The sequence below is a fragment of the Sebastes umbrosus genome, chromosome 11 (genome assembly GCF_015220745.1).
Source record: "Sebastes umbrosus isolate fSebUmb1 chromosome 11, fSebUmb1.pri, whole genome shotgun sequence".
In the NCBI taxonomy this organism is placed as follows: domain Eukaryota; kingdom Metazoa; phylum Chordata; class Actinopteri; order Perciformes; family Sebastidae; genus Sebastes; species Sebastes umbrosus.
This window is the reverse complement of record NC_051279.1, coordinates 5,621,362-5,646,144: the sequence shown is the minus strand read 5'-3', so window position 1 is coordinate 5,646,144 and position 24,783 is coordinate 5,621,362. Positions and strand designations below refer to the sequence as shown.

Genomic DNA, 24,783 nt, shown 5'->3' with positions numbered 1-24,783 from the left:
TCCATTTTAAAATAAAAACATGGCGGGGGAGAAAAACAGCGCCCAGATTCTAATGCAGCTAGATTGACAGACAGATAAAAGGGATACAGTAATACAATGACGGCATGACAATCTTGCCACGCATTTTATGGTGACGAATAATCAAAAATCCTTTTATCGATGACACATCAAGGAGCATTTAGTTTATGCTTCGGTTAATCCTATTGACTATTTTGTGATTCCTCTCTCTCTTACTTGTTCCGATGTGCTATATTTGTCTCATAAATACAGGATATTTTGGCTTGACAAATTGCTATACAGGCACAATCCTATTAAGGGATGCGGTGTTGTGTTCCCTGCCAGTGACATTCTGTTTGGGTGTTGCATTAGACACTATGACTACTGTACTGTGTTGTCATTAATGGATAATAAGAGCATTTTGTATTTTTAGACACTTCTTTCAGCATACCACTATTTTTCATTATCCCTAAACAATCCCCGCTGCAGACTTTTGTTGTTCTAATGTGCCACAAGATCCCTTTCATCAATCAATCAATTAATTAATCCTTATTTATCCAGCACTTTACTGAAACACGGCGTCTAAAAAGTCCTTTACAAGAGACAAATGAGCAATGAAAACCATGCAGTTGACTCAAAAAAGACGGTGTAGCAGAGAGCCACTTAGACTGAATTAATGGACAGCTACTGTAAGAATGATTTTACTGGTCAGGATGAAATGTTGAACACTTTCAAATAATCAAAATACCAGTTATTCTGTGAGCATCAGTTAGTGCCATTTGGTCGAAAAGTAATTTCCAAAATTACATTACACATACAATTACACAAAAAAGTAATTACATGAAGGATAGAGGAACTATTACTGTAAACTACTGCAACATTACAGAGTCTGAAATTCAATTTGAATATTAAGCAAATGGTGTAAAATTGCAAAGCTAAATGCACTTTTAAAACAGTGATGTGTTGTATCCTCAAATTATTCTTGCATGTCAATGTTTTCATAACTGATGAACGAAAACTACAAATGACCTCAACTCCATAAACACATAATATTTCTCAAAATCAGGTAACTTATTACGCTTATGGTGGCCTGTAATTGCCATAAATGAACATGGTATCAACAAAATTATGTAAAATTCATATGACTGGTGACCGTTCAGGGCGTGTCAAGTTCGGAAGGGGACTGATTGCTTGGCTACCGGTATTGCTTTTTGCAGCGTTGGTGGAGCCCATGGCCGTTCGGAGCAAGCCGAATGCTTGGCCCCAGAAGTGCTGCTTGCAGCGTTCTTGAGAGCCACTCATTGCTTGTTGACTCCAGGGAATTGAAAAAGAGTTAGTATATCCAGCATCTAGCAGCAAAACTGAACTGCAGTCAATGAGCCACAGACCCCTGAAGCCCTGTTCGCTTGTTTATTCAAAGGTTATTAATATTGAACCTTTCACGTGTTTAAATCCCACCAACTTAGACACTGCACGTCCTCCGATCCCCAGCAATACACCCGCCAATCGTGAAGTCGATCGGATGAACGGTTCTCGAGTTATGCGAAGGACATACAGACAGACAGAGATTCCTTGTACATCAAAATCTGCTCACAGGTCTTGGGCAATACTAGTAAAACAAGTTGTATAAAGCCATTTGCGGCTCCATAGGGAGCTGCACGAAAGCTGATAAATTGCCTCAAGTGATGTCACTTGAGTCAGCGTCGGTTAGGGGTGAAGACCCCCAAGTTTGAAAACGAAAAACATCTGGGGCTTTAAAAAGAAGTGAGCTTCCCAGACCTCTGTAGTCCACTCCTCTTCTCTGCTTGCGGCTAGTAGCCTGATGCTACATTAGCCGCTATTAGCATAACACACCCGATGCATTGAGGGTAAAATACAGAAGGTGCCAGGTTTTGACAAAGAAGAAGAATGTGTGGAATAAAAAAGACAATATCTTAGATTCTGCTGCATCAATTTTGATATTTCTTTGTCCATTACAAGTCCAACAATGTTGTATAAATACAATAGTTGTATATAGGCAATATATAGTTATAGTAGTGGTGCAATGCTAAATTGATGGAGTACTATTTTAAATACAAGTAGTGTGCTGTGGGTATAAAAGTGACATTTTAATACAAGTTAAAGATTACATGGGGAAGGTAATGCCACCAAAATACAGTACCAAGCTTTTAAATGCTAAAATGAAGCCTAAACTCAATTTAACTTTACTTCCATAAACATGGCATTGCATAAACTTTTCTCTATTTATCCCTTATGTTGTATGAGTGTAACCAAGATATTTGTGTCACCAACACGCAATTTGTGTTTCAGACTTTGCACATTTCCTGAATTTTATGTTGAATTATTGACACCGTTTCCTACAGACTACATGACCCAGAGGTGTGTTAAATAGAAGGGGAAAAAAAACACATTACAAACTCTAAAAGCCACATCAGACCAGTGTGCCACCTGCATTTCACTTCAAACTCTCTGCCTCACATTATATCCGTCACAGAAAGTGGAAGGATGCAGCTGCAGGTGGTTTTGAAGCTGTTGCGGGTAGAAATAAACATCTTGACAGCTTAAAAACCACCCTTGTTGTCTTTGTTACGGCGAATCTGGTCTTTAAGGACACTTGGTGACGTTTTGGACTCGTGTCTCGCGCCTGTTTTGACTTGGACCTGTCTGGATAATGTCTTTTGCAAAGAGTAGCCTACAAAAAATGTAGTTTTAATGATGTCTGGGGGTTTGTTCTCTTTGTAATATGCACAGTTTAAGGAATTCCTTCTGTTAAACACCAAATATATGTCTATGGTTTCAAAGCCAATTACCACTAGTGCTTTAGAGTTAAAGATAGGCTTTGCACTTCAGTCCTCTTCCTTAAAGGTTCAATGTGTAGGATGTGGCGGTATCTAGCGGTGAGGTGAGGAGATTGTAACCAAATGAAGCCGCTGCCATGTGCCAAGCGGGTTGGAGAGCTACGGAGGCCAACGCAAAAACGCGAATGGCCTGATCTAGAGCCAGTTGTTGTAAGAGGAGCAGAGCCAGTGCGTAGAGTGTGTACGTACGTGGGAAGTGAGTGGTGAAGCAAGAGAGAGAGAGCGGCGGCGACAGCAGCGAGTTACGTACGCAGGAAAGGTTAAGAGTTTGGTTTGTCCGTTCTGGGCTACTGTAGAAACATGGCGGACTCCGTGGAGAGAACCCGCTCCCTACGTAGATATAAACGGCTCATTCTAAGGTAACGAAAACAAGACAATTCTTATTATCAGATGATTATACACTGAAGAAAACATACTTATTAATATTATATTCCATTTCTGCCCGTAGATCCCCCTTATTGTTACACACTGGTCCTTTAAATTTCTTAGTCGAATCATTATTTTCATTAACATTTAACTGTTTTTTGGCCCTTTCATTCAAACGTTATTAGCCCTGGTTCTGATCTTGACTGCAGCCTCTTATACAGTAAATATCATGTTGTTTTTATGGGAGCGTCGACCTTGTCACCACCTTGACAGGCCACAATCTGCCTGGGTCACAATCAGGAGGAGGTCCTGGAGAGCATTATTGAGTTTCCAGTGACATGAATTATGATAAATTATCGGTCAATAATTCAACACGTGTGTCAGATAGAGTATATTTACAGGACCACCTGGCGTTGCCTGAATAGAGGTTACACTATAGGGAGTGAATAAATAATACAGCTTTTTTTTTTTTTACCCTGCGATTTAATACCATTAAATATTCAGCTATTTGGATGATCAAATTTGCTGCTAAATTACAGCTTCCCCGTTGATAGGACTGGGAGGAGAGGTGGCCAACGGGTGCTGCAGTGGGAACCCAGCCAGAGAGGGGAAACAACACAGTCATACACACACACACACTATCAGACACCCATATGCACGTCTGCGTGGAGCTAGAATGACACGCACATGCATACGCAAGCAGAGACACACAAAAACCCATAAACACACACAGCCCCAGGTGGCACATGCTGGCATACAGCGCCTTACCTGATGATGCTGTATGCATCAATGAGCGCATCCAAAATAATGCAATGTTTACCTGAAGAGGGCTGGTTGGAGTTCAGATTCTGTTTGAGTATTTCACATAGAAAGAGAGGATTATTCGATAAATAATATATGTATAAATACATTCCCAAGCAGAGTGTGTGTTTTCCTATTATACAATAGAATACAAGCTTCATTTCCCCAGGATGTGCCCTTTGACAGACTGGTGCGGTTATTAGTATTAACCACTGTTAGAATCATCAGCAACAAAAAAAAAAAGAAATTGGCATCCCTAAGCATGATATGAGAATTGGTAAGCAAAATGAGAAATGAAGCAATTAGAGAGGTTCACATACATTATTTAGCGCTCATTAGCTTCCTGTGACACTGTAGGCTCCACACCAATGAAAAGTGTTGGCCGGGCTCAGGCAATTAGTAAAATTAGTGGCACAGGATTTGGCGTTGATTCAGGCCACATGGCCCAGAAGATACCAGACTGGTGTCAGTCGTGTAATTTATAACTTTGCACATGAAATAATAGGTTTGAAAAATCACTGGGGCTACCAGTGTGTCAACCTGTATTATCCAGGCGACAAGGGTTGTCTCTTGGACAGAGGGAACAGCAGCAGCCTCCTCCGATTTTTTTTTTTTCGAGGGGAGTGCACGGTGCAGTCGGCCATTTTGTGTCTCTCGGAGAAAAATAGGGGGACAGAGGTCCAAGCGGATGGTAATTAGCAGTCTGGGTTGTGTTTGTTTTCATTTTGCGCATGTTTGTGCTGATAAAGTTTGACTTGCCAAAAAATCCCAGTCCCGTGCTGGATTCCGCTCAAGCTGTTCCCCGGCATCCTTCAGGAACGATGGGAAATCTTGTACACTGCCACTGGTCACAGCACAAACAGACGGTGGTAATCAGTGATTAGTGGACATGTTACAGTATACAGAGATAAGCCCACACCCCAACCCTTCAATCTGAATCAATAGCAGCACATGAAATACATAAAATGTACATGTTTGGTGGCAGATATTCTGTGATTAACCGAGCAAAAAATAAGAGTTTTTAGAAATCTATTTATGTAAATGTGCCAGAACATTTGTATTAACTTCAAAAAGGAATAAAAAGCATTTTTTTTCTGGTCAGACTGCTGAAGAAACATAAAGCCATTTTGTTAAAACGGGCAATTTAACAACACGGTTTTTGATCCCTTTTGGGTTTTAGCTTAAGGTCTGCGGCCAGCTTCGACTGACTCCACATCCAACGCCGGAGCGTAGCTAAATAACATTTTGCAGCCTCTTTATCATTACGGGGGGGAAAAAAAGGAAGACAAGCAAACCAAATAAACAGGTGTTGTGTGCTTTAGAAAAAGCTAATGCTAACGTGTTCTGGAATAGAGAGGCATAATTATACTGTGCTGGATTATGGAAAACATTGTGCATGTTAATTACACCAGGTATGCTCATTGATTTTCTGTTATAATACTTAAATGTGTCATTAATAATTCATTTTCCTGCCAGCCCATTCCATTTTTCATGCACCTGTGTTGTTGATGTGAATGACGCTGTGTCATTGCTGATGATGGCTGTGTAGTTCATCATGGAAAGTAATTTCTGCAGTGACACCTACTTATTTGTCTTTTATGAGCCACTGACAATGTCCATATTGTAAAGAACGGCTCTCCGCTCACAGATTGACCGAGAACCGTGCTTTTTTTTTCCTCTTTGGAAATCCATGAAAAGGCTTTTTATTCGTCCCTTTGCTGTGCAGCTAAAGCTTTATTAGGGTAGTTGTCGCAAATGAGGGCAAGGACTTTACCAACAAGTTTAGAGTATAGAGGTTAGCTGCTCCGACTTCCAATCACTCAAGTCAATGAAATTAGCTTTTGCCAGTTCCTGTAGCTCTCTCCGGCCAAAAGACATTAACGAAACACTGGATTCCCCGGAGATGCTGCTGCAACAACTCGGCCTGCGGACCTTTCTCTCCTCTAAGCTCAACGTTTGATGAAGGCTAATTCTCGTCTTTTAAGAGCACCCGTCCCTCTCCTGTCATTTTAAAGGAGCGTATCTGTCAAACAATAGTAGAGAGACAAGCACGACAGGCAAACAAACCCAGAAACAACAACAGCGGCCACGGGCGCAATCAAGTTTGTCCTTGAATTTCCACACCTGTGAGCGCCGAACGTGGCAGGGCCATTTGTGAATTGGAGGCAACGCGACATGTTTGTCCAGCATCAACTCGGCAGCGTGTTTATCCCCTTCGTTTTTTTTCCAGCATTGTTTGTCTTTTCTTTGTGGCGCTGAAATGCTCAAATTGCATTTCTCAGATGTTGGTTCCCTGGAGGTGTGCGCTCGTCGGCAGGTGTCTGCGGGAAAAGCGGAAAAAGGGAAGGGGAGAGGAAAGAGGCACTGGAAGAAAGATAAAGAGAGGCAGAAAGAGAAGAGAGAGCGCGAGCAAGAGAGATCTCCCACTCATTCTCCGATGTGGAGCTGAATTGATGCCGAAATGCTTCATCTGCCATATATGCTCTTTAGCAATGTAAATGCATGCTGATGAACTTGGATCTTGCAACAATATGGCACATGTTTCTTATACCGCGGAAACTTTTTCACAATTAGTTGTTTGGCAGAAGATGACAAACTATTCAGAACTCCTGTGAGCAACATCCAAGTTACGGAAGTTTAGAACAAACAGGCGTTTTATTTATTTATTTCTCCCCCGAGGTACTACGCTCTGACAAGCTAAATCCTGCTAAAAAGCATGAAACGTGGTGCTGTTTGCCTGCAATAATAATTCCGTTTTCCTTATTTTATTTTCAAATCAATTAACTAACCTTGAGATGAGCTTTGCTGCTGATAAGTGCTGTACAGTGCAGCTCAATCCCCCCTCTGCTTTGAACGAGGCTTCCTCTCCAGGCTCTGAATAGCATATAATAGATATTGAACTGTAAATTTGAATTGAAAGCCCGGGTCATTGTGCCTCATTGACTTTCGACCACAAAAACCAAATGATGTCTTAGTTGAGAGAAATATATCAAAGGATATCAACAATTACGAGTCATAAACACGCCTGGAGACGTGCCTGGCGGGCGTATAGCAGCGGGAATTAGCATGTTGAGCTGATAAATATGCATGTAAAGACGCTCCCAGGGGAATAACACGCGTGTGATTGATAGCTTTGGAATTGAAGGATGTGTAAATTCCTTTTATTCTGGGGGTTGTGCTGTTGTACCGCCGAAATACATAGCACTTGTTAAAAGTTTTACCAACTTTATAATCCTTAATGCCACATCTGTTTGCTGTCTTTATAGCGCCTGTAAAACGTCATTAAATTATTACCACCAGCTGGCCTCATTGCACAATAACCTCACTTATCTGTTATTCTCTGGGAATACTTTTGATTTATAGACCCTCTTAGAATAAATGATATTTTATACATATGTATATATAAATAAACAAGAGGAAATGTGTTCTCTTAAATAATTCATGAGTTGTACTTTGAATAAGTTACTTAGTAGAAGTTTTTTTTTTTTTTTTTTCCTGCGAGTATAGAAGAGTTGTTTGTGGCAGAAAGATGTTTGATTCCAGTTTGGACGCCAGAGCAGGTTTGTCTGCTGAGAGGAATTTAAATCTAAAATATTTTTACTTGATCAAATGTAAAGAATTTGATTTAAAAAAAAAAAAACTAAAAAAAACCTCAAGGCCTTTCTGCTTTTTTTTTTTTGCTTTTTTTTTCGAGATATATTGCGCAAACATCGTCACAGTTTAATCTATAAGATTTTACAAACGATCAACATGGTTTGCACATTTAAAAAATCCTGTATCTAATCAATTCTCCTTATCACCTGACATTAATTTAGTGTAACAAAAAAAAAGTTAACAGCTTTTCTGAAGTTGTTGAATCTATATTTAATTTAAAACTCTCAGGATGTTTTAAAAAAACAACAACATAATATCACACACTGTAGTCAGTTTTCAACACCGCCTCAAAATCCAACACCTCATCACTCAACTCTGAAGAATTCCAGCACCCCCTAATGTCAATATGAAGCTACTGACATGAAATGAACAAACTGACAGGCATCATTTCAGCACACAAGACTTTTTCTCTGAGAAAAAGCAGAAAAATCCAAAGTAATATTCACACAAACACGATGCAGCTCAGGTAGAGGAGAGATCTCTGTGGCTATGCTGCTGCTTATAAATAGCACTCGCCCTGGGGTAGCAATAAAGGCTGTTTGCGTAGCTGCTATATGTTTAGTATGTAATGATATATTATTGCTCTAGGTAGTGGGAGCATGTCCTATGTGCTCTGTCCTCTTGGGTATAATTGCTGCAGAAGAGATAAACTGGAGAGAGAGAGAGAGAGAGAGAGAGAGAGAGAGAGGGTGGGGGGTTGGGAGCAAGACAAGATATTAAAGATTAATAAGGTGTGTGTGTAAAGCTGTAACTCTCGAGAGTGATTCTTTTCATTTAGCTCTTTTATTTCCCATTGTCCCATCTTATTTTTCGCTCACTTTGAAATTCAGACTATTTGGAGAGACCCTCAAAGGCCTCGTTGTTGGTGTTGATGCTGTATTTTGTAAACTGCTGTGTAACGCTGCGTTTTCCAGCTGTTTCAGAGCTATACCTGTCAATCATCACACACACACACACACACACAGTGCTGGACGCAGTGGTGGAAATTACATTTGTTTTGTGTGCGTGTTGTGTGTTCATGTTTTTGAAACGACTATTAATTAATAAGTTGTCATGACAAGAGGAATTCAATATTTGACATGTTTTTTTTATATTTTGAAGGAACAGAAAGTGGTTTTATTTGTGTTATGTGAACTGTGTGTCTTTTCTTATAAACACAACCCTAGAAAAAAGAAAATGCTATCAAGGGACAAACCTGTAGCTGCTCCAATGATGACGAATAGTTGACTTTGTGCCTAACGAGTAGGGCTGGGCGATACGGAGAAAATCAAATATCACAATCATTTTGACCAAATACCTTGATAACGATATTTAGGGATGCACCGATACTGGATCGGATATCGGGCCGATACTGACTCAAATAGCTGGATCGGGTATCTGTGACTGTGGGGCAGATCTATTTAATTCTATGTTTATATACTGTTTATATTATATACTGGAAATTTAGTTCCTGTTGCTGCATTAAAAAGGTTTACACTTGGAATTGTAATTCCTGTTAATTTTGAAGATTTTTCACCAAGTTGTTGGTGTACGATTTATTATTTTACAAAGCTTTGTAAGCAATCGTTATCGGGACTGAAAAAGTCGGATCGGTGCATCCCTATTTCTGTTATATTTTGAAGAAACAGAAAGCGTTTTTATTTGTATTATCTGAACAGTGTATCTTTTCATAAGCACAACGCTAGAAAAAAAAGAAAATACTATCAAGGGGCGAACTTGTAGCTGCTCCACTGATGACGAATAGTTGACTTTGTGCCTAACGAGTAGAGCTTTGGTGGGCGATATGGAGAAAATCAAATATTACAATATTGTTTACCAAATACCTCGATAACGATATTGCGACGATGTTGTAGAGTTGACTATTGGTGCTTTTACAAAATATTTACACAATGAGATTTTTGATAAATAAATATCAGTAATGTGGATATAATGACTAAGTGGGTAAAATTGTACATAATAACTAGAATAACTGGAGCTAGAACAGAAAATGACATCACTTTAATGCAGCATTTGAAACCAGGAAAAGACAAACACTTATGCCATATTAAGATACCTAAAATCTAAGATGATATCAAGTCTCATATCAAAATATTGATATAATATCAATATATTGCCCAGCCCTATTAATGAGAGTGGTTTTCTTGATTTAGGGGCACATTTTATTATCCAAAACTGCAATAAAACAAATTTACTTAGTGACGTAAAACTTTAAATGTCCACAAGGTCCGTCTCTCAGATATAGTAAATGAGTTACAGTGTTGTTTTTTGATAACAGATTTACTGTAGGTCTATTTTTTTTTTTTTTAAAGCATATTTACAAATATGACCATTTTCAATGCAAGTAAAAGGATGTGTGGATGTGCATTATGGTAGCTTATTGCTTTAAATTCCAATTAAAAAAGAAAAGCATTTGCACACATACAGGATATTCTCACACACACACACACACACACACACACAGAGAGACACACAAACACGGAGAGTATCAGTGTGAAGCTCAGAATAAAGGAGCCTGTGAATTTGGCCAGGTTTCTGTGTCAGAAGCAGCCTGTATGTACGTTTGCGTTCGCAGGCTTTAGAAGGCTCTTTTTTCACACCCTGCTGTTTTCCCCTGATAATTTAATGTCCATATTCTTCTCTTCAGGCATTAAAACCCTCTGAAGTTCATTCTCTGCCTTTGTACTCTATGAGGCTGCACAGTGGGGCTGGGAAACACACACCACACTCCGTAGGTCCTCTGTTGTATTGCCTACCGAGTAACCAACCAATTACCGAGTTCAAACACGCAGCTATCACTCTGTTTTCGCTGCTATCCTCTGATTTGGCCGGTGTTTGTACCACACTGTTTTTTCCTCTCTTTTCATACTGAGCTTCTAATAGAGATGGATGTTGATCACGGCACGTTACTTATTCTCACAGATGATGAGGCAAATCTTCTACCTTAAAACTTCCACTTGTGGAATATTGACAAGTCAGTCTCACGTTTAGTAAATAGAGTAAAAATAGAGTAAAAAATAGAGTAACAAATGCTGCATATATGTAGAACTGATTGCTAACATAGGAGCCAAAACCAAAACAGGAAGTGCACATGTTACAAAACATTACAAAAACACTAAAAGAAAAACTTTCTAACAATACCAAAAGAGGCTTTTTGAAATGATATAATGGAGCCTCATATGTAAATTAGTCTTTGTAAATTTGAAATTAAGAATTTTAGGGGCCTGCAGACAATAAATCATAACTCACATAACGTAAAGGAACAGTGTAGCATTTTGGGTCTCTATTGGCAGAAATGAAATACAATATTAGTAAGTATGTTTTCTTTAGTGTATAATCACCTCAAAATAAGAGTCGTGTTATCATTACTTAAGAATGAGCCGTTTTAGGGATGCCCATAATTAACCGTTTAACTGTTAACCGACATTAAGCATTTTAACCAATTAACGCTATCGGTTAAAACGGTTAAAAGAAATGTTAATAATAAGTCGTCAGTTTAAGGAGAAAAGCTGGTCCACCTTAACAGCCCACCTTAAGAGGCGGAGCTGGAGTGGCAGGATACAGGAAGTCGGCTCCGGTCTCTGGCTCGCTTGAGCGGAGCGGAGTTGTAGTTTCGTAGTATTTATTCACCGACAAATAAACTGTGTTGGCCACCGTAGTTCTCCTACATGCTTGGCACACGTGAGAAGTTTCAGTTGGTTGCAATCTGCAACCTCACCGCTAGATGCCGCCAAATCCGACACACTGCACCTTTAAGGTGTTTTTTTGCCTTCGCGCTGGCGATATTGTTTTCGGGTTGTCTGTGCGTTCGTACATCTGTCCATCCGATCCATTCTCTTGAACTCGATATCTCAGGAACGCCTGGAGCAAATTTCTTCAAATTTGGCACAAACGTCCACTTGGAATCAAGGATGAACTGATTCGATTTTGGTGGTCAAAGGTCACTTTGACCTCACGTCCGTCACATTCTTGTGAAAGCGATACCTCAGGAACGCTTGTATTACATCTGGCACAAACACCCACTTGGACTAATGAACTGATGAACCAATTAGAATTTGGTGGTCAAACGTCAAGGTCACTGTGAACTCACGAAACACATTTTTGGCCAATTACACACACATGTGTAATAGGATAAAATGATGAAGTGACAGACATGGATGTAAACTGCAACTTGACTGGCTGGCAGAGATACACCTGCAAGGCGGTAATTCCAGTTTGATGGAGCCTTCTACTGGACATGTGTAGTAATGGATAGCTTCTGTCAAAGCCTGTCAACTGAAGACATATCACAGTTCCATTACAGACATTATCGATGTCACACAGAAGTAATAAGGAGTTTAAATAGAGGTCAGGTTAACAACATTCTCACTATAGAAAGCTTAAGTTGTTCAACAAGAAAGCTGAACCCCAGATAGTCCACTCCGTTGTCCCACATCAACATGTTCACTCGCTCCACGACACAGGCCTCCTCTGTGTGCAGCAGGGTTTTTTTATATTCTTCTTCATCTTCTTCTTCTGTGTGGCAAAAACGCGCATTTTGTGAGCGGAGGGCGGCTCATGATTTCCCCAGCGAGCCCCACACATGGCCTGTAGAGATCTACCTGTCAGCACACCTGAGCTCCTCAGCACAAGCCGGCCTTTCTTGCTGACTCCGCCGCCTCTGTTTACAGAGACGAGACATGAAAAATGCAACAGAGGTCGTCATCCGGTGTCTTGGGGTCCGGGGAAATCACCTGAGCCAAGACGGTGTATAGCGCCAGCAACTTCGCCGGGACGATGTTAGTAAAAAAAAAAAAAAAGAAACATGTCTTCCTCATACAGTGAATGATGTGTCTCAGGAACTAAAATTCAGTATTTTCTCTGCAGAAAAGCGCAAAAGATGGATTACAGGAGAACCAGGCAGCACTGAATAGACCATTGATTTGATAAAGCTGAGTTTGAATGCTTATAAAACTATGTTGACAGCCCCAGGGAGTGTGACAGCTTCTTCAATTAACAATTGATGCTTATATAAGAACATCCATCTGTAAGTTATTCATGATTTCTTATGCCAGTTGTTGTCGTAAATCCATATGTATGCAAGTTAATAGATTTCCGCCGCTGTATGACAAGATTTTTCTTCTCCATCTGACCCTGCCATATGCCATAAGACGTCTCTTTTGTCCATATTCACTGTCTAATTATATCCAGCCTGTTTTGTTGTGAGAATACACCTGTTAGGAAAAATGACCAGAAACTGAATGCAGACGATATTAATTACGCTCAGGTTTCTTTTATGCGATAAAAATATTGGTATTTTATGAGCTTTGGGTTCATGAAATCTTCAGAATATCTGTTGATAAAGTTTTCAAGCCAACAGCTGGAATATTGTGTTAAATGTATACTGTCCATTAATTCACAGCAAACAATATTCTGTCCTTTGTTATAATACAATCAATACAATGAAGCCATACAAACTGTAACACAAAGCGCATGGCAGCTGTACAATCAGCTAAATTTCAATCACTGTCTGGGATTTTTAATTTAAAGGACCGGTCTGTAATTTTATTTTGACCACAATAATCTGCTGTATATCGGCACACATCATTAAAACCTTTCACTCAGAGATAATCAGCAGTTTGTGTATTTCTCAATTAATCAAGATTTGGAATACAGATCTTTTTTTATTACAGATTTTCCAAAAAAAGCTGATTACAATCCTGAAAGCATCTTCTCTATCTAATAGACTCTAACTAAACCATAGAGGTCAAATTTTGACCTGTAACTTTCCTAGTGGCTGAGTAATGGCTTTTGCACACCATGTATGCGTTTTTAAAATCCGTCATTTGATAAATATCCTTATAAATATAAATATAAATATCCATAATACAAGACAAAACTAAATTAATTAGGTGAGTGCAATGGATAGTGCTAGTCCCAAACGGGGCTAATGAATGAATGACTTTAGCAAGAAGCTATCGTTTAACCTCCTAGAGCACAATCACTACTGACTAATCTTTGGTACATCCTCTGTGTTACGACCATCCCCGATTCCAAGCTGTTCTGCAATCACCTGCCACGATCTATCTTTAAATTCTGCATCTCTGTATTCTTTTATATCTTTATCATGAAGTGCTTTGTGCTGGGAGACGTGCATCAGTCTATCAGATGCCATTTTGGATGACGACGTTGGCACGGACGGTGGCTCTGAGTGCTCAAACATCTCTCTTTTGGCTTTTGACGGATGCGAAAAAACGCAGAAAATGACAGACAAAGTTTCTGAATTTGTAAACGTGATAGACACAATGTGAGGTCTTACAATTTCGGATGAAAAATACGGACTTGGTGTGCTTGGCTAAGGCGTGACGTTATTGCTAAAAACTGGAAATGGAGTATGAAACTTCAGTAATACGGCTGTTAACGTGATAATAATGCGTTAAGGCAAATTTGTTTTAATGCCACTAATATCTTTAACGCATTAACGCAACTTTAATTTTTTAGGTTGTAGCAGTCTGTGTTTAAAAGCTAGAGTGAACATACTGGTATCACATTAAACTAAAAAACCAAAAGAATCCATTGGTACCAACCATGTCATTCTAGCTTGTCGCGAAGGAGGTTAAATAACGCTCCAATCTTGCGCTAAATTTAGGTGAGGAAAAACTGTCATGGCCATTTTCAAAGGGGTCCCTTGACCTCTGACCTCAAGATATGTGAATGAAAATGGGTTCTATGGGTACCCACGAGTCTCCCCTTTACAGACATGCCCCCTTTATGATAATCACATGCAGTTTGGGGCAAGTCATAGTCAAGTCAGCACACTGACACACTGACAGCTGTTGTTGCCTGTTGGGCTGCAGTTTGCCATGTTATGATTTGAGCATATTTTCTATGCTAAATGCAGTACCTGTGAGGGTTTCTGGACAATATCTGTCATTGTTTTGTGTTGTTAATTGATTTCCAATAATAAATATATTCATACATTTGCATAAAGCTGCATATTTGCCCACTCCTATGTTGATAAGGGTATTAAATACTCCCTTTAAGGTACATTTTGAACAGATTAAAAATGTCCATTAACTATGGACAATAGTGCGATGAATCACGATTCAATATTTTAATAGATTGACTGCCCTAATCAGTTTATACGCACACAGAATCTATAACTCAATTAACTTTATATTAACAAACTAACAAACTCACCATTATTCCAATCATTTATGATTTTTTTTGCAATTTAATATGATTTTTGTTTGTGGACAACACACGCTTTCTTCCAAAAATGGATTTCACAAAACATTCCAAACTTTGACTTATTTTAAGTGTTTGATTTTGTAATAAATTACCAATTAGTACATTCATTTCATAGTGAGAGTAGTTACCAATCCTGTGTTATATATTTTAGTGTTAGGGGAACCCTTTTGATTAGATTTAGATTACGGATTGTACCTTTAACCGGTGGTTTTGCCACAAGTCCAAACTTCATAACAGGAATTTCATCATTCATTTCGACCAAACTTCTGAAAATATAACTATCTGGAGATGCAGTCCTCCTACCACCCTGACACTAAGAAGTACATATTTATCTTTCATGGAACCTGAAGAGACAAACGATCTGTTCCAAGTGAAACACAAGCATTAACATGCTGTCATGTTTGCAAGTTCATACGATGACAGACGGGTTGACGCATTTGATGCCCCCCATCCTTCACTACACCCACCCAGCCGCATATTAACTACACATCCTGCCACTGCCAGCGTATTGATTTCCCACCCCCTCCCCACCTCTACTCTATTTTTAGGGACATAATGTCACAACATGAGCATTTTACTATTTAGTGTGAAAGAACAAGGAATAAGACACAGTCACCTCGCACATTATTAAAACATCAAGTTCACTAATTGCGGTTTACACTTTGCACTTTATTAACTTGAGAAATGTGATATGCGGTGGACAGGTGTGAATATTAAAGCAAAGGGAAAGAGAGACAATTAGTCAGATGTGTTGCTTTGTTACTATATGTTACTGAGCTATAATGTAATTCAACAGGGAGAATAAAAAAACATGCTCTTTCAAAAAGTGTTTCCAAATCTCAAATTGTCATGGATTTTTGACTTATTTCCAGTTCATTAACCTGTGAAGCAAAAGTAAAGGAAGATTAAAATGTTCTACAGTAATTCCAGAAAACAACCGTTAAAGCTGAAGTAGGCGAGATTGGAGCAAATATGATTAAAAAAGTATTTTTTAACGGTCGTTATATTGTGACGGTAGTACATGAAACAGGTAATCTGAAAAAAAATCATGTGCCTCTGTGTCCTCCGGTGCTCCTAACGGCATCTGCAAGATTTCACAGACCGGAGGAAAACAAGCAGTAAGAGCTGATCTGAGGTCTGCTGTCCAGCTGCTGTCTATGAGAGCCGGCTGTCAATCACTCGCGAACTCCGACCAAACAGTCAAACTAGGCCACGCTGATCAAATATGAATCAATATTATGTTACGTTAATGCCTATTTCTCACCTCAGATGTTTTCAGAATAATCTTGTAGTGCACGGTTTAGCTGTAAAATGAGAAGGTTTGTGACGCCGCGACCATTGGGAAATCTGGTGAAGGAATGCCAAGTTCTGGTCACATGACCGGAGCACAGCCAATAGGAATGCTCTCTCTGAAATGACCTGTGATTGGTCAAAGTCTCCCGTCACGGGCTAGATTTTCTAAAACCTGAAAACAGAGCCATGAGGAGGTGCAGAAGTCTAGTTATCTCTCAGAACACTTGAATTACAATATGCTGAAAGGTTATTATTATTAGCACCACTATATTGTCTTTTATTTCTACAAACTAAAACTTTTGCCATCAGAATGTGAAAGACTTCATAGTTATGAGAAATCTGTACCTAGTCTAGATAGTGGCTTTAAATAATAGAGTTTATTTTTTCCATGCCTTCACTTTGAATTGATTTGACCTCACGTAAAATAATAGAAATAATTGCCTGCATTTTGACATGCCTTGTGTGAATAAATTTCACTTTGCATTTGCTGTGAAATGATCCAAACACACCAGAATTGGATTGATTTAGTGTTATATGACGGGTCACATGCTGTAGATTACCCTCATCAGATCAGATGAAATAGACCTTCCCACAGTATCATCAGCTTGTTAGCTGCATGTCTGCTATGATGTTTTCCCATGTCAGCTTCACTTACCCTCAACAAACAGTCACATTATTGCTTGTGCAAGAGTTGTGACAGGCTGAGGTCATGGAAGTGTCAGATGTTTAGTAGAATATATTTTTGAAATCATTCTTCAATGTGACTTAAAGCAGCAGTAGGTAGAAATGGGACAAATATGATTAAAAAAAAGTTATTTTTATAAAACGGTCACTATATCCTGACAGTAGTGCATGACACAAGTAAATCTGAAAAATATCATGTACATCCGCATCCTCCGGTGCTCCTAATGACATCTGCAAGATTTCACAGACCGGAGGAAAACAACCAATCGGAGCCGAGCTGGAGCCTTGTCGTCTCTGAGCAGCTGTCAATCATTCATGAACTCCGACCAAACGGTCAAACTAGGCAGCGCTGATCAAATATGAATCAATATTTTGTTACTGTAATGTCTATTTCTAGCCTCAAATGTTTTCAGAAACATCTTGTAGTGTACTGTTTAGCCGTAAAATTAGAAAGTTTGTGACCCGGCAGCCATGTTGAGATCAAACTTTCTCATTTTACAGCTAAACAGTACACTACAAGATGTTTCTGAAAACATCTGAGGAGAGAAATAAGCATTACTGTAACAAACTATTGATTTATATTTTGATATATAGTATATATATATAGTTTGATCGAGTGACTGAGAGCTGCCTTTGTTGAATGAACAGCCAATAGGAACTCTCTCTCTCTCTCTGAAATGACCTGTGATTGGTCAAAATCTCCCGTCACGGGCTAGATTTATTAAAGCCTGAAAACAGACTCATGATGAGATGCAGAAGTCTAGTTTTCTCTCAGAACACTTGAATTAAAATATGCTGAAAGGTTATTATGGATTTTTTTGCCTAATGATGCCAAAAATATTCTGCCTACTGCAGGTTTATTAAAATGAAATACTGTCCATATGAGGAAAAGAGAAGTTTATGGTCTGTAAATTTTCTGGACTGGAATATTTCATAACTGCATCCCTCTTCAAATTATTTAGTTTGGAAGTTGCCTGGCAGAGAACCAACAAACAGGTTTTATTGCACCACAAACAGAAGCTTTTTTTTTCTCTCTCAGCAGCATTACCAACTTTCCAAACCGGGTGTAAAAACTAGAGCGTGACAGCTGCATTTAAATATGAAATAGCTGCAGATTTGGTTTCAGACACCTTGTACTGTGTGCAAACAAAGCCACCGTTTCCACCAGAGAAAAGAGAATGCATTTAAAGCACCTCTTTGTCGTTGTTCAGAACTGTGTTCCCTTTGTTTCCATTTGTCTCTTTTTTTAGGGGGAAAGAATGGGATGAAATATTTTTAAACAGTAATTACCTGGCTGGGATCCGACATGCAGGGATTAATGGGTGACTGCGGAGCACCAGGTTCGGCAGTGTGTTGGAAGGTAAGGGGGTGTGTGGGTGTGTGTGATGGAGTGGTGGTGGCAGTGGCGGGGGGGATGCCGAACACGGAGAACCAAAGACTGGCAGAATTCTGCTGCAAGTGTCTTTTCTTTATCCAAGCTCAAGTCACTGCTTCACGCCAAGTCCGTCACAAATGAACAAGACAGATTTAGCCCTCCCGCCTCATCCCACTCCCTCCAAATCCATTTGCTAAACGTCTGTTTTCATGCCTCCTGAAACAATATTGTTACATGTTTCGGGTTATTTTTACCTTCTTCGCTCTGGCCCACTCTGTCGCACAAGTCGAATTTTCACCGAGGAGTTAAGCAAATCTGTAATCGTGTTTTGTTCAGAACCCTGTTTTGCATGTAATTGACAATCACAAGCAATTTCCGATCAATTCACCAAAAAGCACTCGAAACCGCCTGCTCGGCCAAGCTCGCATCACTGAAGTCGAAGAATGCTGCAGTGCACTTTGCGCTCAGAACTCAATTAAGCATGTCCTTGGAGTACAATATCTCTGGATTCTTTAAGTCGTTTGGATAGCGCGGAGAGGCGATGAGGTGCTCTTACAGATGGCGTGCGACTCAGACTGTAATTAAACAGATCAGTGTCTAATACACAGTCTGATATCCAGCAGCAGTGCAGCCAAATCTCTGTGGGAGGAACTTCCTGAGGTTCTCAGGAGGTTCTCAAGGTCGCTGCAGTCACTGCAGATTCTACAGTAGTTTTCTGCTCTGAGGAGCCATGGCTGTGTAACTTTAAGGTCATTTTTCTTTCTGTTTTCATGACTTCTGTTGCTACAGCAGTGAATTGGGCAGTGTTTGTTAATGTTTTACTTTGGCACTGTATAGCTTCTCTGTTGGCAGAGCATTTTGGATACACTGAATAATAAACCCAAATGCAGTTTTTGGACAAACAAATGGATTTTGCCTTACAGTGTCAACTCTATTCTATTATCCTGACTCCAGTGACTTTCAATGCAAAATCTAAATCTGAATCTCTTTTATTTGTACAATAAACTTGTGAGACATTGAGACATTTTCTCACACACAAGTTCTGACACAATAAGGCAGAACAGGTTTGAAATTATGCTTCCATTTTAGAGACCGGTTGAATCTTGGTGGGAGATTTTTTGGGAGCACTTGAGTGGGTTTGTTTTGGCATTTTTCCACACTGATATTTTCTTACAAAATGGGTGGTAGGCCCTCTTGCAGCTGTGTTACTTCCAAAACCTCAAAAAGAAAAAATGATCCAATGATATTTGTTGTTTTGTAAATGTGTAAGACTCTTTCCTTTGTCCTTTCTCCCTAACTGAAGTCAGAAAATTGGAAAACAAGGTGAAGAAAAAATTGTGTCATTGTACATTTCTGTAAATCATGGATACGTTTTTGCATTCGGTCAGAGCAAATGACGTAGAATATGGAGCGGCTAGTTACGTTACGTTATTATTTGAACACAAACCACGATGTTTTTATCTAACCGTAACCAAGTAGTTTTGTTGTCTAAACCTAACCAATCGTTTCACAACGTTAACCACGTGGCATTTTACGTTTCAGCACGTGTGACCAAAAACATTGAAAATGTATAGTTTGGGGAACAGGACTGGGTTTCACCAGCTAGTGAATTACTGAATCAAGTTGCACCATTAAAACTTATAAAAAATGTCTTAGCTGGTTAAGACTTTAGTAATGTGTAAATCTGTAGCATAACTACCACAAAATACAGTTTTAGGAGGGAAGATATATATAAAAGACTTATTCAACTTGCTAACTGCTAATTCTTTGTAAATGGTATTACTCTGTTTTGTTGCAAACTGTACATGGAGAAATGTGTGTTTGCCAGAGTTTGTATGGAGTGGTGCAGGGGTGATACTTACACATTTTGTTCAGTAAAATAACCTCCGAAAATAAATGCCACTTTAATATTTTTGGAATGTGAATGCAATTGCCAGAAATAATAAGCTATAGACTATAGACAAACTATACCACGGTGGCATGAGCGCAAATATACGAGTCCAAGTGATGACGTTTAGTAGTCTCATTTAGCCACTTGTGAGCAACCGCCTTTTTTAAGACACGTAAAACCTTCCAAATTCACAAGTGGGATATTTATTGATGTATTTTTATATTGTAGAACAAAACGTTAAAGTTTCTTATCCCTTATTTCAGGCATCTAACTAAAAACCCATTTAAAAAACCCATTGACTTTGATACGAGGGAACAGGAAGTGCTAAAATGCTAACTCATTTCCGTGTTTTAGGAGTCATTCCTGCACCTCTCTATTCATGCAGTTTAGGATGAGTAGAAAGTATTCGATTATGTTACCTAGCCTAACCATATTGGCAAGCTAACATTAGCTTTGTCAGTGAGTTTATCCAGCTATACGTAGCATGTAGCTGTTACCGGGTGTAAATATTTCCTATTAACAAGTTCAATTAACAACTAGTTTGTGTGGTGCAACCCGTTTTGAACACATACTATACTGTATAATAAATCTGCATCCTCTAGTGTACCATCGCAACATCAAGTAGTGGGAAAAAAATCGATTCACCGATTTTGAAATAGATTCTTTTAATGCCAGAATCGATATATGTGCTTCATTTGAGTCTATGCGGGGGTAGAAGGAAGTTACCGCTTTTATTGTTGTAGTCTGAATAATGTGACGTCATAACCGTTCCGTATCCGTCAACCAAAACAAACCGCAGTCGGCCGAAACGAAAAAGTAGAAAACGTTGGAGGTGGAGGTAAATCTAAAGTGGTAAACTCTAAACATACAGGAAACAAAGGGAACTGTACAAAATACATATATGGAAATAAGATTGATTGGATTATGATTACCAGAAGTATAAAACATTACATGTCCCTTATAAATTATAAAAGAAAATACCAATAATTTGTGAGAGAGATGTCTTTATTCTTTGTTTTTAAATTTTTTCTATAAATATATTGACTCAACACTTAAGTATCGTGATAGTATCAAATCGGGAGATAGGCGTATCGTCCCAGCCCTAAGAGCCACATTAAAAGATTTATGAATACACAAAGTATTTTTGAGTAGAAAAGTGGAATAGTGCCAATTAATGAATTAGACTGGAGTCATTTAACTTCATCAAAAACAATGGTGTGTTAAACTTTTAAATGTAAATGTAGGATATTAATATTCTAGGTCAAAGTCCAAGTTTGTGGGACAGCTCCTTAACAAAGAGCTCAGCTTTCGAATGAATCTCGATACAAAGGCTGACATTGTATAACACCTTAAGATGTTTTTGTTTTTAATTAATCACGTAACTTAAAAAGCTTTATATGTCTTGTTTGTTGTTGACGGTGAAATAGACCAAGGGGTTTGATTTAGGGCGAGGCAAAAACTGATAAAAGCTTTCACCAAAATAAATGCATATAGAGTGAATGATGCACTTAAAAAATCAAGGTTGTGGTTTTATGTCTTTTTTATCTGTAATTCCAAGCTAATGAATCAGAGTCATTAATAATTTTATGTTTTTTTTAACTTTCCATTTTTTACTTTCTTGGCTGAGATTGAAAAGACGGAACAAAGCTGCCGAACAGAGGGAAATCAAAGCACAAATGGTTGGACGGTTAAGACGTGTGAGATTGTCTCGTCTGTCATTTGAACAGAGTCCAGGAGAAGTTTCAAGGTTGCTGAACGCTTCCTGAAAGTCTCCTAAATGTAACAGATGAGTGGCTTTTTGTGTCAGTTGCCGAAATTCTCAGAAATCATTTGATGAAAGAAATGTCATATGACATTTAGTTTGTCTAAAGTTCAACGGATTTTCCTGTTACAATACCAAAAGACACTTCTTAGTGTTTTTATGGTGGCAAAAAAAAAGCAGGTTTTAGTAATACAAAGTACTTTGGCTCAAAGTTTTTTTTATTTTCTTTGTCAATAAAAACGACTGTTGTTCATCACAGAAGCAGGATAAATATTCTGGATTTATATCAGGTGATAAAGCAGCAAGTCTCATAACATGCTCCAATAACCTACCTGCTCTAATTACAACAGCAATCATAAAACGTCAGAATGAAAAGCAATATAAACAAAGCATAACATTCAAGACGACAATATTGCCCTGATTAATATAGCAGTGATGGCGTTTGAAGTCATTTCTGTATTAAATGTGGATGCCTCCAGAGTAAAAAAAACAAACTTATACACTAAATTTGAAGTGAATTTTACTACTTGTGTCAATCTATACAAATTTGAAATAAGACACTTTGTTAAAGACAACAAACAAAAAGTGACTTAATTAAGACAATGGAGAAAAAGATGATCACAAAAGAGGAGACAGATATTTTTTTGTGAGGCTGTTATCTGACAGTCTGGATGATAAGATCACAGTGAAGCCTTAAGAAATAAGACGTTTTAGGTGGGGTGAATCAAGATCAGCATTAATGTGATTGGTGCCATATGCCAGTATGAATCTAATAGACTGATAATCTCGCGTCTTACTGCAGGCGGAACCAATCTGTGTGCGATAAGGAGCTCACACTGATCGGGCTGCATCGTCACATCGGACCAGAACGTGAAAATATCTCCCATTAGGATCTGAAAACAACAAGGAGAAGCCAGAAAACCGAAGAGAACACAGGAGATGTACAAGATACACTGTGGGGAGTGATAACATCTATGTCTGCTTTGAGCTGTGAAGGCACCTTACTCACGTCTAACTGTCAACACTTTGCTTTTTCAACTTGAATTTTGAAAAAATTAATCATAAATTAGTGTATAAAAGTCATGTTTTCCATAAAAATGCACTGCTGTGGTTTAATTGAACACGTGAATTGTATGTATATGTATTCAAACAATCATGTTTTCTCTTTATGGTTCACTTCCACATATGTTTACATTGCTGACCCTTATTTGACATTTTCTTTGATATGATCAAACAGAGCAGCTTCCTCCTTCCCACTCTCCTTCTCCATTATGGAAAAAATTATTAACATCTGCTGCACAGACATCAGGAGAAGTCATGCATGCCTTAATGGCCCCTTGTTTAGTCATTTATGGGTAAGCATGTCATTATTTCAGGATTTATGATCAACCAGATAGAGAATGCATTCTCCCGGAGTTTCACCTAGCAATTATTTATTTTGATTTTTATGGCAACAAAGTTTCCTATCCTCCCTCACTATCCAATTAATGCTGATGATCAAGCATGTCTTAGTGCTTTGGATGCTTCAGCTTTTTGTTTTTATCTGCGTTTATGTCCTTTTGATGGAATGTAAAACATTTTGTGATGAGCCTGTTTTGGAAAAAAAAGCAGTGCATTAATAAGATTGGAGTGAAATGTACAGTATATCCAAGGACAGCCAAAGAATTTAAAGTACGTCTGTGAATAGCAGAACATCAAACCAGGTTTTTGATATCTGTATATGTCAAGATGTTTGATTACATGCTTAATGCTTTATTTAAAAAAGTTCACTCAGATCACTAAAAGGCATCATTTGCTTACTTACTCTTAGAAGTGTCTACCGTAGCTTTGCAGTTGCTTTTGGTTTCATGTGCAAACGTTATTTATCTCTGATTAAAACTATTAAAGGTGCAGTATATAGGATTTTGCAGCATCTAGTGGTGTGGTTGCAGATTGCAACCAACTGACCTCCGCTCACTCATCTCTTTTCAAGACTGCAGTTTCACAAGCGTATCGGAGAACCACAGTGGCCTTCAGGTAACGTGTAAAACATGAAAGGCTCTCTCTAGATCCAGTATTTGGTTTGTCCATTCTGGGCTACTGTAGAAACATGGCAGAGCAGCAAGGTGGACTCCATGAAGAGGACCGGCTCCCTATGTAGATATAAACGGCTCATTCTAAGCTAAAGAAAACACGACGAATCTTAGTTTCAGGTGTTTTTTACACTAATGAAAACATAGTTATGAATATCATATTCCATTTCTGCCAATAGATCCCTCTAATTGTTGCACACTGTTCCTTTAACAAAGAGGTCTGTGGATTATCAGCAGTACCAGAATATGAAACATATGTCATTTTTCAATGCTTTGTCCACCACAAAAGAAAATCCATTCATTGTATTTTGGATGAAAGAGTTTATCTACATAAATGCCACCAGGGCTACGTAACAGCACCTGCTTTTTAGTGATTAGGGTGAACAAACCTTTTAGATTCTTAGGTATCGCTACCTTCAACAACTGAGGCTCCAATAGAGAGGTCTTATCTCACCTGAATGTTACCCTGTAGATTTAGACTATTAGCCCAAATGAACTTCTGATGGCCGGTGTATTTCTTCTGGGAATGAAAAAGTGTCAACTGAATCGCAGTGACTGAGAAAGCCGTCCTGAGAAATAAATGTTTGGATTGCTTCTTCTCCTTTGTATCCCATAGCTGTGTCCTATGGTTGCATACTACATAATTCTAAGCAGGTTTTGAGTAGTGCGTTCATATTGTAAAAGTGACAAAATTAAGTGCACTGAAAAAAATCACTCAGCAATAATAAAAAAACACTGATTTTTGAGTGTGTTGTTGATGTACGTGAATATTAGTATATACCGTGTACGATTAGTAAGTAGTA

At 38.6% G+C, this 24,783-nt stretch overlaps 1 long non-coding RNA gene across 2 annotated transcripts in view; it reads left to right on the top strand.

The window, feature by feature from the left end:
- The window catches only part of LOC119496449, a 128,686-nt gene extending 105,020 nt beyond the window's left edge, over positions 1-23,666 (top strand). For both annotated transcript variants that reach the window (XR_005208714.1, XR_005208713.1), the window contains one exon: positions 22,711-23,666. This is a non-coding gene — a long non-coding RNA (uncharacterized LOC119496449). The remainder of the gene's footprint in view (positions 1-22,710) is intronic.
- The last annotated feature ends 1,117 nt before the right edge of the window (positions 23,667-24,783 follow it).